Source organism: Lygodium microphyllum, chromosome 30 (assembly GCF_053477565.2).
Source record: "Lygodium microphyllum isolate KBCC chromosome 30, Lygodium_microphyllum_v1.1.10, whole genome shotgun sequence".
Taxonomy (NCBI): domain Eukaryota; kingdom Viridiplantae; phylum Streptophyta; class Polypodiopsida; order Schizaeales; family Lygodiaceae; genus Lygodium; species Lygodium microphyllum.
The window spans coordinates 350,001-358,781 of record NC_141164.1 but is presented as its reverse complement, the minus strand read 5'-3'; the positions used below and the strand labels follow the sequence as shown (position 1 = coordinate 358,781).

The window sequence follows — 8,781 nt, the reverse complement described above, 5'->3', positions numbered from 1 at the left end:
TTCGCAAGGGATTGTCTGAGGGGAGCAGCTTCTTCAAGTGGCTCCAAATTTGCGTATGCTCAAGCGGAAGTAGAAGGATCAAGATCGACAGTCCAGATAACTGAGATAGAAGATGAAGAGAAGGAGTGGGAATCTAAGGCAAAGGTAGGAGCAGTGGGGGACAAGACTCCAGCAACTATGCCAACCTTTATTCCTAGCATCTGCAACATGTTTGTTCAGGTTGAGTTGGGGAACCATCCCCAGGTGATGATGGTGGACACAGGGGCACTCATAACTTCATATCTCCTCAAGTAGCATCCCGGCTAGGTGTGAAGCCAATAAGAGCCGAAGGTCTTGAGGTATCATTTGTGCAAGGAAAATACAAGTACTGCGAGTTAGCCAAAGGCGTCCCAGTTCAAATTGGGCAATGGCAGGCAAATCTGGATTTTATATGGTTCCTATGGATGACTTTGAAGGTATCTTAGGCATGGATTGGATAGACAACCATGTCGTGCAAATACTGGGCATGAAAAAGAATAAAATTTACTTGCAAGCACCGCAGTCGGTGGTCTGGGTGCCATACTTTCGCACTAAAAGCAAGAGTCACAACAAGTCACTGGCTAGCAACGCAGTGGACGCTAGATTGATGGTGACAAAGGTGCAGAATGTGAATAGCTCAAAGAAAGAGAGTCCTGCAAAGGTGTGGGTGCAAAAAGCGACGACAAAGGAGCAATCAGAAGAAGTACAATCGGAGAGAGCAAAGGGAATGGAAACAGTGGCGGAACAGGCCACAGAAAAGAGTGAAGGAACACAAGTGGGATCCCCAGGACCTATGGAGATTACTGCCAAGCAGCTAGAAAAATAACTAAAGCATGGGGGACAGTTGTGGCTATGTATGATGAGGCTCATTGAGGAAGAACCAGTGATTCAACAAATCATCTGGACAATAGGTGACGAAAGGGTCACGGAAGTTCTGGACAAGTTCCAAGATGTCATGCCCGACAAGCTGCCTACCCGGTTGCCGCCTTGCAGGAGTGTTGATCACCGAATGGAGCTCTTACCAGGAGTGCAACCGCCAGCCAGACCAGCTTACAGAATGACAGGAACGGAGCTAGTGGAATTGAAGAAACAACTAGGAGAAATGGAGGCGTCAGGCCACATTCAGCCTAGTAGATCACCCTATGGAGCTCCAGTCCTATTTGTCAAGAAAAAGGATGGGTCTCTTCGTCTGTGTACAGATTACAGAGCTCTCAATAAAGCTACAGTGAGAAATAGGTACCTTGTGCCAGTGGTAGATGAACTGCTGGATCGGCTACAAGGAGCACACTACTTCAGCAGAATCGACTTGAGGTCAGGGTATCACCAAATTAGTGTAGCAGAAGGGGACGAGGTGAAGACGGCTTTCAGAAGCCGATACGGGAGCTATGAATGGTTGGTCATGCCAGAAGGGCTCATTAATGCACCAGCTACCTTTTGTGAGCTCATGGACAAGATCTTCATTGACTATCTTGATGATTTTGTGATCATCTATATTGATGATGTGCTCATTTACAGCAGAACCCTGGAAGATCATGTACAACACCTGGAGAAGTTCTTTACCCGGCTCGAGGAGAATCAATTGTTCGTGAAGCCAGAAAAGTGTGAGTTTGTTGTACAAGAGATAGAATTTTTGGGCTATTTAGTCAAAGAAAATGGTATTGCTATAGCCTCGAAGAAGGTTCAGGCAGTGAAGAATTGGGAGGCTCCCCACAAGGTAAGTCAGGTGCGGGAATTTTTGGGATTTACAGTTTTCTGCCGAAGGTTCATTCAAGGATATAGTAAGATTACTGCCCCGCTGATAGATCTGACCTCTAGCACAACTACTTTTTAGTGGATGGATCAGGAGCAACAAGCCTTTGAGCAGCTAAAGAGCATGATGATCTAGGCCCCAGTTTTAAAGATGGGAGATTTCTCACGCCCTTTTGAGGTCCATACTGATGCGTCAAGTTATGCCATAGGTGGTGTGCTCATGTAGGACGGTCATCCAATATGTTATGAATCAAAGAAGCTGGACCCAACGGAGAGAAGGTGGGCTACTCATGAGAAAGAGATGTATGCAGTAGTGCATTGCTTGAGGAAGTGGCGGCACTATTTGCAGGACAAGCCAACAAAAGTCTATACCGATAATATTTTCCTCAAGTATTTCCAAACGCAACCAAAGCTATCACCAAAGCAGGCCCGATGGCAGGATTTTTTGGCAGAATTTGACATAGAGATTATCCACAAGCCCGGCTCTTCCAATAAAATGCCAGATGCTTTGAGTCGACAAGCTGAACTACAAGCTATCACCGTCGCCGAAGGCACATTTGGGGCCCATGTGCGGGAGAAGATGGATGGGAATGAAGAAGCTCAGCAACTTCTGAAGGACATTGAAGCAGGCTCCACTCCATGGGGAATGTATGAAGTCAGAAATGGGATCATCTACTACCAAGGAGCCATGTATGTACCCAAGAATGATGAACTCAGGAATCAGATCCTATGGGAGTGCCATGATAGTCCCATTGGGGGGCACTCGGGTCAGATAAGGACTTTTGATCACCTGAAAAGATTTTTCTACTGGCCAAAGATGCGGGAGGACGTCACCAAATATGTACGCACCTGCCCGACATGTCAAATGGTGAAGGCTCAGAGGATGAAGCCCGCAGGAGAGCTGCAATAGATGCCGATTCCATCCCGACCCTGGGATGTGGTAAGTATGGACTTCATCACCGACTTGCCCAAGTCACATGGCTGCACGGCCATCTTTGTGGTGGTGGACTACCTCTCCAAACAAGCTCACTTCATTGCCATCGAGCCGCCAATCATTGCTCTGAAAGTGGCAAAATTATTCTTTTCAGGGGTCTTCAAGTATCATGGGTTGCCTCTAGCCATCGTGTCTGATCAAGATCCCCGATTCCTTAGCAACATGTGGTGGGAGCTTTTCAAGTTGATGGATAATCAGCTCTGCTTCTCGTGGGCTTTTCATCGACAGACAGATGGACAAACCGAAAGACTCAAGCAAGGCATCGAAGATTACATCCGTAGCTATGTCCGAGCTGATCAAAAGGATTGGGCTCAATACCTTGACATCCTGGAGTTTCATTACAATGCGACCCTGCACAGTTCTACGGGTTTCACCCCCTTCAAGGTAGCAACAGGCAAAGAAGTCATCACCCCTCTGGCCTTGGTAGCAGGTAAGCAGTATGTCGAAGATCTAGATGCCGAAGAGTTCCTGCTGAAGAAGAAACAACGTATGCTGGTGGCCCAGGAAAGCCTACGCAACAACAAGATACTCATTGCCAAAATATACAATGCGAAAAGGAAGAAGCATATGAGTTCTTCCCTGGAGATTTAGTGCTGGTCAACTCCAAGAACATTGACTTGCCCAAAAACCTCACCCCCAAGTTCAACAACAGGTACTACGGGCCATACAAAGTCATCACAAGGCTCAATGATGTCACGTATAAGATTCAGCTACCACCGAATGTCCTTATCCATGATGCCTTCCATGTTCAACTACTGCGGCGGTTTCATGCAGATACCAGATTCGGGCGACAACGACCTCTTCCAGCACAACTCGCCCTTCCAGCCAGAGATTATTCGGGAGACGCGCTTCATCGGCAAACACCCGGAGTTTCACATCAAGTGGAAGAATCGACCAATGAAAGAAGCCTCCTGGGTGGCAGAACCACTAGTCATCAAACATGCTCGAGTTCTACTACTTCAATTCTACAACAAGAGAGAGAATCCAGATCTGTATCATCCACCATTACCACAAGAGTGAACATCGAACTCAACCTACTTCAAAAAGTCCTTAGCTCCACATCTGTAATCGAGTCAGTGGGCAAGGCAACTTAGGTCTAGGAATTGTATGTTTTTATGCTCAAAAATAAACAAAGACCTTGTCTCACATCTGTATTGAGTCAGTGGATAAGGCACTTAGCGGGTTTAGACACTGATCTACTCACTAGGAGTGGATTAAGACCCCCGGATTTTGAGTCAACCAGTCCCACTCCCGCTCAATGAGGACATTGAGCTTCCTCATGGGGGGGTGTGTATGAGGGGGGATAAGCGCACAAACCATTGTAACCAACATTTTCTTCTCGCATTGCCTGGGTGTTCCCCCTCCACCTGGGCCTTGCGCCAACATAACACGAGTGTTATTTCTTGCAATCGCAAAGTCTTCTTGCAATCTACTTTCTTTCTAAGCAAAGTGCCTTCTTGTAAGCTAAAGGGTGAGGAACGCAAAGTTGGGAATTGTGTGCTACGCACGCATTGTGCGTTACAACACCTATAGGGGAGGTACCCTACTTGAGGCTTGGCTCTCGTTGGGCGCGTCGCGGCGTGGGGCCGTTGTGCGTGTCGCTTGGGCATGGTTAAGTGGCTCGAGGCTTCCCCCAGGAATAGGTGAGTGGGGATGGTGAGTGTAAATAGTGAGAGTGAGGGGGATGGGTAGTCTTTTTCATGGGGCGAGAGGTGAGTGGGGTGTTGGCCCGAAGTGAAGAGTTTCATGCATGAGCCCTTGCGTAAGCACCAGAAATTTTCAAGTGTCTTGAGGAAAAGCTCCTTGCCCGTCGGGGGGAGATGTCATGGTGGACTGTGGAACCGTGTCGCGTTACCATGCCGTATCGCGCTAAGGCGCCGTGCTGAGTTGAGAAACCGTGCCGTGTTATGTTGGGGAACCATGTCGCGTTATGGTGATATGTCTTGTTATGGTGCCATGTTGAGGCCCAAGGGGCGTGATATGCCATGTTATGCTGTGTTATGGTGCCGAGGCATGTTATGGTGGTTTTTGGAGTTTGTCACACTTGGTATCAGAGCAGGACCCCCGTGACGCATGGGAGACGTCTTGAGGCGGGGGAGGGTCAAAAAATGCAAAAATTCAGAAAAATTTCGAAAAAATCATAAAAAATTCAAAAATTCATAAAAAATTCAAAAAATGGAAAAAAGCAAGAAAAGTGAGAAAAAAGTGAAAAATGACCAAAAAGAAGAAGAAAAAGCACGTAACGAAGATGAGAAGCTGAGGATTGAAAATTTGTATGCTTCAAAAAACAAGGTTTTGGCTCAGTGATTTGATTGTGAAGATGAACGGAGAATTTTATGGGCTACAAAGGTGAATTGGGTGCATAAAGGGTACATTTTTCCTAAAGAAGAAGAGCGTGATTTGGAAAACAGATTGGCTAGAGTGAGAGACAAACAAAGCGACATCAAAACACTACTTCGAGCGTTGAATGAAAAAATCAATGAATGGGTTGAAGAACATAGAAGCAATACAAGAAGTGATTTGTTACTCATAGAGCGGGAGTTAAGAATGGAAATCATTGAAGAGTATGGGGAGGGGGTAGCTGGAGACAAGATGCCAGATGAAAAAGGAAAAGCTGCGAAATCCCAAGTAGTTCAAGCAAAGCCATGTATTCAAAAGACAAATCTTAGTGGTAATATGTCAGATGGAAAGTGTAAAGCTGTAAAACCTCAAGTAACTCAATAAAAGTCATGTGCTCAAAAGAAGAAATCTAGTGGTAATATTAAGATGAGGGATGATGGAGGAGACAATGTTGACTATGCTATCGTGGAAAGTCAGTTGGCTATGGCAAAAGAGGCATTATCTAGTGGAAAACTGAGTGGAGAACAACATAGTGCATTTATACAGGTGATGAATACATTGAAGAAGGGGCTGGCGGAGTGAAAAGTTCAACATGGGGAAAAGGCCAAGCTACCAGAGGCCATAAGCGAATCGAAAGACGAAGATTCAGAGGTCGGAAAACCAGATACATATGAAGAGGAGCTATGGTTAGGTGAGGAAATAGATTGGGAGGCCGAACTAAAAATCTGTGAGCAGATAATGGAAGAAGCAAACCAAAGGGAAAGAGAGAGGGCCATACTAGATGAAGATTCAAGCTAGTTTGATGATGCAGTGATGGAAGAAGAGTGTGAAGGGAGTCACTGGGATGAAAGAGAAGAGTGGGTGGCAAATGCGCCATGCCACGATCATTGTGATGAACCTGAAGAAACCTGCATGTATGAGGAGCCTTTCAAAGATCAATATGCCAGATACAAAAACTACACATGGGAAGAAGGGTGTGAAGGTAGTCACTGGGGTGAAAGGGAAGAGTGGGTGGCAAATGCGCCATACCACATCATTGTGACCAACTTGAAGGAAGTTGTACGGGGAGTCTTTTGAGGGTCAGTGTGCTAGATACAAGGACTACACGTGGGAAGATAGAGGACAACAGTTGGAAGGCTATGGAGAACAATCGCTTGATCCAGAGTATGAGGCCAAGTATGCGCATGAAAGGTCAACCTGGGACGAGAAAGACAGCTATTTTCAAGACTATTATGATCAACCTTTCGAACCAGGATATGAAGCGGATGCGGAAGAGTGGTGAGGTGGAAATGAGGAGGCCTACGGGCCATATTATGAAGAGGATGACCACATATTTTATCCAACGCAACTAGTATGGGCAAATGAGTCTAGTTTTGTGTTTGATGGAGTATTGGTGGAGGAGTGCGCGGAAGAGAAGACGACCTGCGGGTCAGATCTATTACCGGAAGGGGTGGTTCTGGAAGAGTGCTCAATGGGGGACAAGGCAAAGGATGCTGAGCCCCAAACAGATGATTTTTTGGAAGGTAAGATGGATGGATTGGGTGATGAGGAGATTGAAGATGTTGGCGGGGATGAAGAGGAAGACTCCTGCACCTGGAGGGAGGATAAAGAATTCGGGACAGGAATCGAAACTCCCGTACCTGGGGGGAGTATAAACAAGGCGGGACAGGTGGAACCGTTTGGTACTGAAGAGCGGGTTGAGCCCGATTATGTTGTTGAAGAGATGGGAGGGAAAGCGAAAAGGAGTGGAATGGGGCTAGAGGCCCTTTTAGTGAATGAAGAGGCCGAATGGCCAACTCTGGAAGAACTCGTGAGCCGCGAGGATAAAGAAACGGTCGTGTGTGGAGCAGAGGATGGAGAAGGTGCAATACTCATGAGCCGCGAGGATAAAGAAACGGTCATGTGTGGAGTGGACAGTGGAGGAGAAGACAGAAGACTCGTGAGCCGCGAGGATAAAGAAATGGCCGTGTGTGGAGAAAGAAATGGAGAAGGCATAGTACTCGTGAGCCTCGAGGATAAAGAAATGGCTGAGTGCAGAGCAGAGGAGACCCGAAACCACGCAGTGGTGGACGAGGATGGAAAGGAGTGGAGCGAAGCAGAGAAGAGGACAAAGGACAAAACCCGCGCTCGGGAGTGGGCCAAATCTGATGAGACTTCAAGACACAAGGCGAAGGGTGAGACAGCATAGTCGATCCCGGAGCTCCAACAAACCAAGTCAGCTAGTAAGGGAAGGCATGTAAGCTTCAGCAATGAGCTACAGGTATTCTCTTACGAAACTGATGCGGTCAGAGATTGTGCTCAAGTGGCTGATTACAAGGGAAGCAAGCCCTCATGCAGCAAAGAAGATAGGGGTACTGGGGTGCCCCTCATGTGGACAGATAGTAGCGAGTGGATCTTCTGGAATGGGACTCAAGTTGCAGACCTTGTACTTCGGATGAGAGTGTCTTTCAAGGAGTCCACTTCAAACTTGAAGTCTACTTGCATGTTCAAGCCCATTCCGGTCTCAGGGCCAAAGGGTTGCAACCTGCTTGGTGACATCATTGTGGTCGAATGGCTTCATGATCGAGCCGAGCAAGTTGCACGGAGGCTTCACCCTCCTGAGGATCAAAGATAGATTCGGCTCAACAAGGAGCCTAACTCATTTGCCAAGGCCAAGTGTGAAGGCTTGGCCCCAACATGTGCCTATAAGTTTTATCTCGACAGGAGAAGGTCAACGCTGACAGCCAAAGAAATGGACTTGGTGGTGAGGGCAAGACGGTATGCAACAACCTCGTGTTTTGACTTGTGCAAGCTATTCTGTACTTGCAAAATCAAGCTGTTTGGGGCAATTTCGAGGTGGACACAGCGAGAGAGATGGCCCTCGCACTGCAAGCTAGACGGTTTGATGGCTTTCATCAAGTCCATCTAACTTACATGCAGGTGACCCAGGTGAATCTGGCCAAGCAGGGCCTGTTAGTGCAAGCCGACGCAGTATGGCAACCTTGTAGCAATGGCCTCTGCATTAATTTGCGGATCACTGAGATAAATCGGGCCAGAGAGGGCCAACACAGAAGGCTTTGGCAGGCGTGTGCGGCGAAGTCAGATCTGGCCAAAGAGGGCTCAAAACAAAGAAGGGTAACACACGTAGGGACAATGGACCTTGCGAGGAGAGCGCGCCGACATGCAACTTCGCAGGTAAAATCTAAGCGCTTTGCAGGAAAACTCCCAAAGACCCGTGCTAGACAGGGCACTTCAACAAGGAACAGAAAGACAAAGGATGGCGCAGCTAAGTGGGATCAGATGCTCCGCGCAAGGCGACACACCTCTTTTGCAAAGAGACGATCTACTGCTGAAGGAGCCGCAAAGTCCCGAGATCCTGCGCGTGGAGGAGGAAGGAGGGACGCCTTCGACCTCTCTCCCTTGCTCGGGGTGATCCCCCTCCGTCATGCTCGTTCGGGCACGCCACCGCCTTGATAAACCCTTTGCCCCTCCCCGCACGCGGGGGTGGCAGGAGGAACTTGATAAACCTTGTCTTGTCTGAGATTCCTCCCCTCGGGAGGATCGAAAAACAAAATGCAACGACTCTCAGCAATGGATATCTTGGCTCTTACAACGATGAAGAACGCAGCAAAATGCGATAGGTAGTGTGAATTGCAAAATTCCAAGAATCATTGAGTCTTTGAACGCAACTTGCGCCCACG

General features: G+C 47.6%; 1 non-coding gene across 1 annotated transcript in view; it reads left to right on the top strand.

The window, feature by feature from the left end:
* The first annotated feature begins 8,660 nt into the window (after positions 1-8,660).
* The window catches only part of LOC148009437 (5.8S ribosomal RNA), a 153-nt gene continuing 32 nt past the window's right edge, over positions 8,661-8,781 (top strand). The window contains exon 1 of the ribosomal RNA XR_015689818.1: positions 8,661-8,781. This exon is cut by the window's right edge and continues 32 nt beyond it. This is a non-coding gene — a ribosomal RNA (5.8S ribosomal RNA).